The sequence below is a fragment of the Vigna umbellata genome, chromosome 3 (genome assembly GCF_029865625.1).
Source record: "Vigna umbellata cultivar VRB3 chromosome 3, Vumbellata_1.0, whole genome shotgun sequence".
NCBI lineage: Eukaryota > Viridiplantae > Streptophyta > Magnoliopsida > Fabales > Fabaceae > Vigna > Vigna umbellata.
Genome location: NC_142167.1, coordinates 9,794,741 through 9,803,307, shown reverse-complemented (window position 1 = coordinate 9,803,307; position 8,567 = coordinate 9,794,741). Strand labels below are relative to the sequence as shown.

General features: G+C 29.1%; 1 long non-coding RNA gene across 1 annotated transcript; it reads left to right on the top strand.

The window, feature by feature from the left end:
* Positions 1-6,128: 6,128 nt before the first annotated feature.
* LOC148201608 (uncharacterized) lies at positions 6,129-6,789 on the top strand. Its single transcript, XR_015785027.1, has 2 exons — positions 6,129-6,209; positions 6,395-6,789. It is a non-coding gene; the product is annotated as an uncharacterized LOC148201608 (long non-coding RNA).
* Positions 6,790-8,567: the final 1,778 nt, after the last annotated feature.

Below are 8,567 nucleotides of genomic sequence, written 5' to 3'. Positions count from 1 at the left end.
TCTATATTGAAATTCGATGTTAATTTTATATGCTGTTGTTTTGAATCTGTAAATAAGAAATTTGTTAAAAACTAGTTGAGGAACACTTTGGCTAAGGAAAGACTTGGTACTTAAGTTGTCCATTGTGACGCACCTCTCTTTCCTAGAAGTCTACTCGACGTGTTTTTAACTTAAATCCTATTGAACAGATTTTGTACTGTTAAATTATTGTGCAATATATCTTGTTGGAATGGAAATGTCTGGTGAATTCATGTTATTGTGGTAGATATGAAATTATGAATTATAATTGTGATGATTGTATTTTATTAGATTGCAATTGAATTTATGCGTCTGAACATGATATGAGTATTATGGGGAGATTTTGTAAGTGTATAATGTGAGTTGAGGAATATGAGTATGGTATGAGTCTCATGGAGAGATTCAGTAATGTTATGGTATTTGTGTATATGTTGATGTTGAGGGTCCCGTAGTTGGAAGGTTATCCTGATACTCTAATAATCATCCAGTTTCAAGTTGAGAAGGATGAATTATGTGGTGAGAGGAGCAGGAGGTCCTGGTCTATGTGCCGATTTTGGACATAGTGAGGGGACTAACCTTGTGAATGGTATGAAGTATTTTGGAAGTGTATTTGTAAGAAGAAGTAGAAGTCATTACAAGTGCATAACCTCCCGTGACCGCTCATCAACTTATCATCCGGATGAGTGTCTTTTAGGTATTGTGGTGTTTATTGGGTATTGTGGGACGAGTGTCCAATAGGAATTGTGGTACGATGGTATGAGGGTGTCTGACATAATTATTATATGATGTTTGTATCGAAGTAATTATGCATGTTTTATAAATGATTTGTTGCATGTTAGCTCACCCTACTTGTTTGTGTTTGTGTATGTGCGATGATCGTATAATTCGTTATACGGGAGCAGATGAAGGAATGTTGTCGGATCCAGTGCCGTTGAAGAAAGAAATAGAAGAATAAATTAGAAGAATTTGAGTTTTAATTATAAATTTGTAGTTGAAATCTGAGTTTCAAAAATATGTATAGATATATATATCAATTATAAATTTTCAAATGTGAGATTACGGGATATTACCGTACATGTAATGTTAATATAAATAAATTATGAAGTATTCAGTGTGAAATTTTGGAGATGTTACATTAATCGCTAATCCCACAAAAATTTAATGATAATCTCAAGTTTCAGGATATTATATATTTCTTCAAAAGGATTTCTTATGGAAAATTCAAAGGTAATATTAATGAATATCAATTATCCTTGAATGAGTTCAATGGTCATATATCTCTATATATACCATTTATATGTGTAATTAAAAAAATGTGATCTTTTAATCTTTATCTAATAAAGACCATTTAACATATGTTAATTTATTTGGGTTAATGATGTCTTATCCTCAATAATTTTATGATAAAAACAATTTACATTAAAATTATATAAGAATTAATTTTTATTATTATAATCTCTATTATAATATTAAGGGTTTAATTTTAATCAAGGACCTTATCATATGAATTCAATAAATATCACAATGAAATGAATAATAACAAACATAATTTTATTATTACTAATTGGACAAAATTGATCTACGACATACCTTAAATCCAACAATAAATGGGTTAAAGTTTAACATTAAGTTATAGTTGAGGATCTAAGGATCAATTCTAACCGACCATATTTTCATTCAAACAAAGTACGTTTCTATTTACTTTATACAAACCTTTTTCTCTCAATTTCATTATGGATTTGTCATCAATTTTGATGAGGTACTTAAGAAAAGTAACTCTTTCAACTTGTGTTATACTATATTGAAATTATGTTATATTTGGATACCTTGTTCTTGCTACGTAAGTTTTTTAAGTGCTTAGAGTTTGAAAATTTTGCTTTGGAAATAGAAATTTTATGTTAAGGAAGCTAGATTAATTATGATAGAGTATTCGAATGTAGAAGTGATATGATCGATAAATGTTGATTTTATGAAGGTTTAATGGACTGATTGAAATTTATATGTTTGACTTGTTTGCGCTGTGTTGGGTATTTTGGATAATTTAAATTTTGATTATTTGAGTCAAATTGGTTCAATCTCCTATTGTGCATGTATCACTTTTGGCACAGAAAATGAAGAGAAAAACTCACTTTAAGATAATTTGATGATCAAATATGTCCTTCTAGGTTTCTGAATTATGCATACTCGTTACGCGAGCAAATCTATCTTATTGAGAAAAATTAGTTTTATAAATAACCTAAGAGCTTAAAGAGAATTGATTATTAGTTTAGTCAAGTTTCGTTGGGCAAGCTCTCTTAGTGTTTGAGTCATTAAGCGACCCTTATTCTCACTAAATGAAACAATTTTTATAAAATCCCCTAATGGTTGTTCTTTGGGTGAGTGATGACCTCCCGATTTGGGAGCAATTACACCAACAAGTGCATTGATTCATTTGTAGTATCAAGTGTTGTATCCATAGGGATTTGATCAATTTTTTTAACAAAACACATGATGTTATTTTGGTTTGTGAAATAAATGTTTGGTTGTAAACTGATGATGATCCAAATTCAAAGTTAAAATCGAATGACTCAATGATATAAAATGTGTTGGGATTAAACTTCACTACATTGTTCCTTTGCATAGTTACTATTTTATTGGATTAACAAGGTCCATTCATTGTTCCTAGAAGTACACTAATGTAATCCTAGACCCATGTCTACAGCTTAGGGCCTAAAAGCATTCCAACATAGGGTGGCTTCTCCACGTCCTAGTGAAAAGGCTTTTGCTTTAAGATCAAAACTCTTTAACCAACTAAAACATATAAATGCATGTTTGTCATTTAACAACATTAGATGATTCAATTGAATGTATAAGACAAATTAGATTTCACCTAACTCGAGTTATATATGCAATGGATGATTGGTCAGTTCACCACACGTGAAATGCAAATTGAATCAATGACTTATGAAAGAACACTTAAAAAAACAATAAAACATCATACCAGTATATAAATTCAAAGAGCTACATCCAATCCCAACACTTCGACGTTCAATAACTCATGATGTTTCTAATAATTAATCCTAGGAGTTGTTGCCCAATCTTATGTCTCCTATAATTCGAAAAGATATTACAAATGAAGAGAGAGAAAGTCTAGAAAAAGACTAAGAATTTGGATATCTAAATAGGGTGGTCTACCCCTTAATTTATAAAGTTTTGGGTCTTTGGTTGTAGCTCCAAACATGGGGGATTATCTTGTGAGCTTTCCTTCCATGCATCCTCACAGCTTAAACCCTTTTTGTGATGTTCAACCCAAAAGCTTTTCTTCAATAATGGGTTTCCTCCATGATTGAGCTCTAGAATTGGGTGGGTGCTTTAGATTACTTTATAGTGAAGTTTTCTTCGCATGGCTCAGGCACCATTTTCTCTACTTGATCTTTGGAAGAAAAATTTGAATCTTCTTAAAACTGTCTTTCAATGCTAAAGCAAAATGTGATCCAGAAATGCACTAATTTACCACACATGTTTATATTCAAATACTTTTAATGAATTTTAGGTAAAATAGAGTAAAATCTTAGCATATGCAATATAATCAATCAATATAAGTGTCACAATGCATGTGAATTATAGGTAAGATAATCACTTATAGTGAGTCAAGATTCACTTGATGTTATGAGGCTTTTAGTCGAGCGAACCAAATGTTGTCTGAGCAAAAGAATATTTTACAAACCTCAAAGAAATGAGTTTTCAAATATTTTTAAATGGTAAAATGATTTATCTTTTACTGATTTTTATATTTAATTATTGTGTTTTAGTTAGATATTATATTAATGCAATTGAAGATTATTTTGATTTATTAGTATTCAAATTGAGATGAAGTAATTTATGTGATGAGTTTTGATTGAGACAAGATGTATATGTGAGATGTGCAATGATTTGAAATTCACATGAGAATGATGAAACTTATACGGATTATGATCACACGTATGAGATAATATGTGAATTGTTGTTTGATTTTGATATCAAGTATCGATATTTATGTTGTATCATAGATCATTTTGTTTCATTGGTGACCTAAGTTACATAAGCTAAGATATCATGTGATTAGAAGTTGAGGAAGGAGTTCTTACATAGCGTGACATGTGTAGATATAAGACTTGAATGTGGGAGACAGCGTGATCTGATCATAGATAGTGCAAGGATAAAGAGATTAAAATAAAACATGAAGAAATAAAAAGAGTAGAATAGGTTTTATGGCTTGTATTTTGGCCTTTAGTAGTATAGGTTTCAAATGGCTTGTATTTTTCCTTTTTACTTTCTTTCTCTTAGTTTGGTTGTAAAGAAGCTTACATATTCTTTTTTTCTTTAAGGTGCAACCAATGTGTGACTTCACATAGTTTGGAGTTAAATGAAAGAAGAATAAATAAGTCTCTTCACCTTTTAGTTGCTTGTAATGCAAGTTATCTCATGTGTTGTTTTAGTTTTGATCTTTGGATGAGTTAGGTAGATTCTACCCTTGAGGTTGTAGAATTAAGAGATGTGGGACTTAAAACAGCCTTAAGAGTTGTTGTCTAGACTCATAGGCCTCGAAGTCCCACATCCTTTAGTTTTCTCTACCTACTTCAGCTCTTAGTGCTATATAAGCAACCTAAGGTCTCCTTTTTACATACACCTTCAAATTTTAATATAAAGAGTCTTTTGCTTTCAATATGTGAGCATATATGATGGTAGAGGATAGGAGGAAGTTGGGATACATGCTCCTGTAAATAGGGGTGAACCTGACCTATCATTTTTACCTTTTCCTTAATCTTCTTTTGACTTAACTGATCATTTTCTTATTCAAGGTAATAATATATATCATTAATCTTTCTTCATCTGATGATTCTTTTGACAAAAATGGCATAGGGTATGTGGATAATGCATTGCCGTCATCAGTATCATTGTTGACATCTTCACTTGATGTTTAGAGATCAATTTGACAATTTGTGAGCAATCAATTAAACATGAATAAGTTGGATAAGAAGACTTAATTCCACACCAAAAACAGTTTTAATTTGAAATATTCTTATGAGAAGTTATATAAATTTTGTGAAATATATATATTTATATATATAAAAGTTCGTTAGAACTTTCTTTCATGGGAATTGATTATATAAGTTTCTTTTCAATCAAAATAATTTTCAAATATGTCTGATGTAACTCTACAATTTTCTAATGATCTTATATAACCATTTTTGAGTTTTTGAGAACATCATGTACATGGGGCTCACATTAAATAATGTTTCTATTGGAAAGTAACTCTTTGAAACTCTTATTGGAAATTATAGCATACCATCTCCAATAGAATAATATGAAAGGAATAACTGATTATATATTACTTAAAATATTAAACAATATAATTACATATTCAATCTTTTATAATTTTTTTAGTTAATTTTAATTATAGAATAGTTTTAGATTAACTAAGGGTAGTAATAATAATTGTTAAAAGAAAAAAATATTTATTTTCAAAACGAAAAAATATCATTAAATAACAACATTTTAAAGAAAAAGAAACAATTATTGATTGATTAATTTAGACATAGTTTTTCGTATATGTCTTATGAGGTCCAGACAACAGACTTTCATGACTAGAAAACCACTATAGTTCTTCCGTTGGTTGGTTGTGTTTTGGAGAAAGAAGGAAATGGAAGGAGGAAGAAGGTGGTGGAGGGGTAATATGGGGGAGAAAGCGGAATGAGATGAAATATTGTAAAAAAAATAAAAAATAAAATACTCCAAAAAAAAGGTAAAAATAAAAATTCAAGTAACTCACGTTAAACTACCAAAAGTTAATTTAATAGATGGTCAACTTTGCACAACTTAAAAAAAAAACTGGTATATCTATACGGATACGATAGTTATATTTGAAAAATAATTAAATTTATAGAATTAATTTGTATTGAATGTGCATGCTCAGTTACTAATTAAAATATTAAAACATTATTAAATTTATAGAGTTAAATTTTCATTTAGTGTGTATAAGTCAACAGAGAGACTAATTAAAGAATATAATAATTATTTGTTGGCTTTTTGTGTGAAACTACTTCCACCATTTGAATATAAATAGATGAATCGTTGTGGTTGAATAACATATTGAGTGAACAACATGGGGTCTTCAAGATGTTTCATTGTCAATATGACATTCTTGTTAGCTCTTTTCATCATGACTTCAGGTGATTAATAATGGTCTTTTCACTTTCTCTTTAGTTTCTCAATTCAAACAAATCATTTTCTTCTACACTACACATTTGATTTCTTACTATGAAATCTTTCACATAGTTTTTGTGTGGAATTAACATTATTGTTTTATTTGAAAAATTAAGTTGGCATTGTTCTTAATTAGATTTTTGTGATGCAGATTTGTGCACGATGAAGACAGAAGCAAGAGGAATCATTTATAGAACACCATGTGATAACGATAGGGAGTGTCAGATTGGGTGTCATAATCAAAATTGTGGTTGTGCAGCGGTATGCATTCAACATGTTTGCCAATGTCCACATCTAATTGCAACCCATACTGATATTGTCAAATCACTCCACCTAGCACCACCACCACACCACCATCAACCACCACACCGAGCACCATCACCACACCACCATGGCCCATCACACCACCACCCACATCACCACCAAGCACCACCACCACACCATGCATCCTCAAATTGAGTCATCTTCTTCGGATGAAATTGATGATCAACTTCCTTTTCACATGTATTCTTAGTTCTTAATAAAATGTGATTGTTTCATGTCTCATTATGTCCTTTTATTATATTAGAGCTCATCATCTTTATTAGATTGAATTGATTGATAGAGACAAATTTCAACTAACAATTTTTGAAAAATGAAAATAATATAATTAAATTTCTATAAATTAAAATTAACTTAAGTTAATTTGTATATAAAACAAAGTAATTTAAAAAAAAAATATTCAAAGTTTTACTTCCAACTTATTTAAAAATTAATTCTAATTTGTGATGAACTTTTTTAGCTGTTTAAAAAGACTTGTATAAACATAATCTAATTCGTTATATTTGCTTAATTATAATTTTGAAATGAAAAGGAGTTTAATGTTGCTTTAATTATTAAAAAATTGTAATTACGGTCATAATAAGAAGTTAAGGTATCAATCAATATTATTAATGTGGAAGCAACTTGATTAAAAGAGAAAGAAGAAGAATCAACTTGTGTCTTTAAAACATATGTTCAAGAGTAACAACAATGATGATAAAATAGAAGTAACACAAAGACATTACTCTAAAGACAAACTAAAGATAATCAAAATTAATGTAAATTGTTATATTAAACACCTTTTAAGTGTCACTTCATATGTAATCAAATAACAATTCATTGATTTAGTAGCAAAAATACAACATATTTAACGATGAAATTTAGAAACATAAATATGAAATATGTGTTTCAAGTCAAGGCAATTTCTTGCATGCTATATTTTTTTCCTACACCGTATCACTTTCGGAATTTGTTTTTCAAAACACTAAACAATATTTGAAATTTTTTTCCGAAAATCAATCACCCCTCCTTTTGTGAAAAACATTTTCAGGAACTTTTGATGGGGTGCAGAAAACTTTAGCTTCAATTCAATATGCCAAAGTTTGAATATATGATCCTGATACCACAAGATGTTGATGAGAATCCATTATGGAATTGCAGGAAAATGTTATTGAATTGTTTCTGAATGAATGAAGGTAATGGTTTATGCATGGTTAGGTAATGGTTTTAGGTTTTAATAATAATAATAATAATTTTATACTTTTAAATAATAACTTTAATTTCATTTTATCACAATTTTTACTATTTATATTTAAATTTATCATATATTATTTCAGTAGTAAAATGATAATAATTTATTTTATCTATTAAAACATTTTTTTAATTTATTATACTCATCATATCATATTTTATCTATTAAATCATACTATATTCCTCTTAATCCAAACAATCATCATGACTAACTTTTATCTATATTTAATTCGATCTCACTCTTCATATTCTCAACACACACTCTCAAACTCTAATCCTTATCTTGTTGTCATACCCTTACAACTATCTGATCTTCCAAATCTCAACATTTCATACTAATGAAACCCTCTTCAAAATCTCCTAACCATCATTGTCATCTCATCTATTAAACTTATCATGATCAATACTTATATAAGACTTGGATAGTATTAAACTTATCATGATCAATACTCGTATATTAATTTGTAAGTCTAAGTGTTAGGTGTTGGATCAAATGTTAGTATGGTAAGACATAATGACTCTCAAAATATGTCAGTTGATATTTTGTTTATTAAATATCTTTGATGAATTAAAGTGAATTCCTGCAAAGTTTTAATTAAAATGCATCTATAATATGAATCACTTTGTGATAAATTACATTGTTTTATTGAGATACATTGAATAATTCTTATATCATTGGATAGAAGTAATCTACTAATAATTTGTTCTGTGTGTGTTTTTATGAAAGTGTAGTTTGAGTGGTAAGTGCTTTACGAAGTAATTGATAGGAAAGC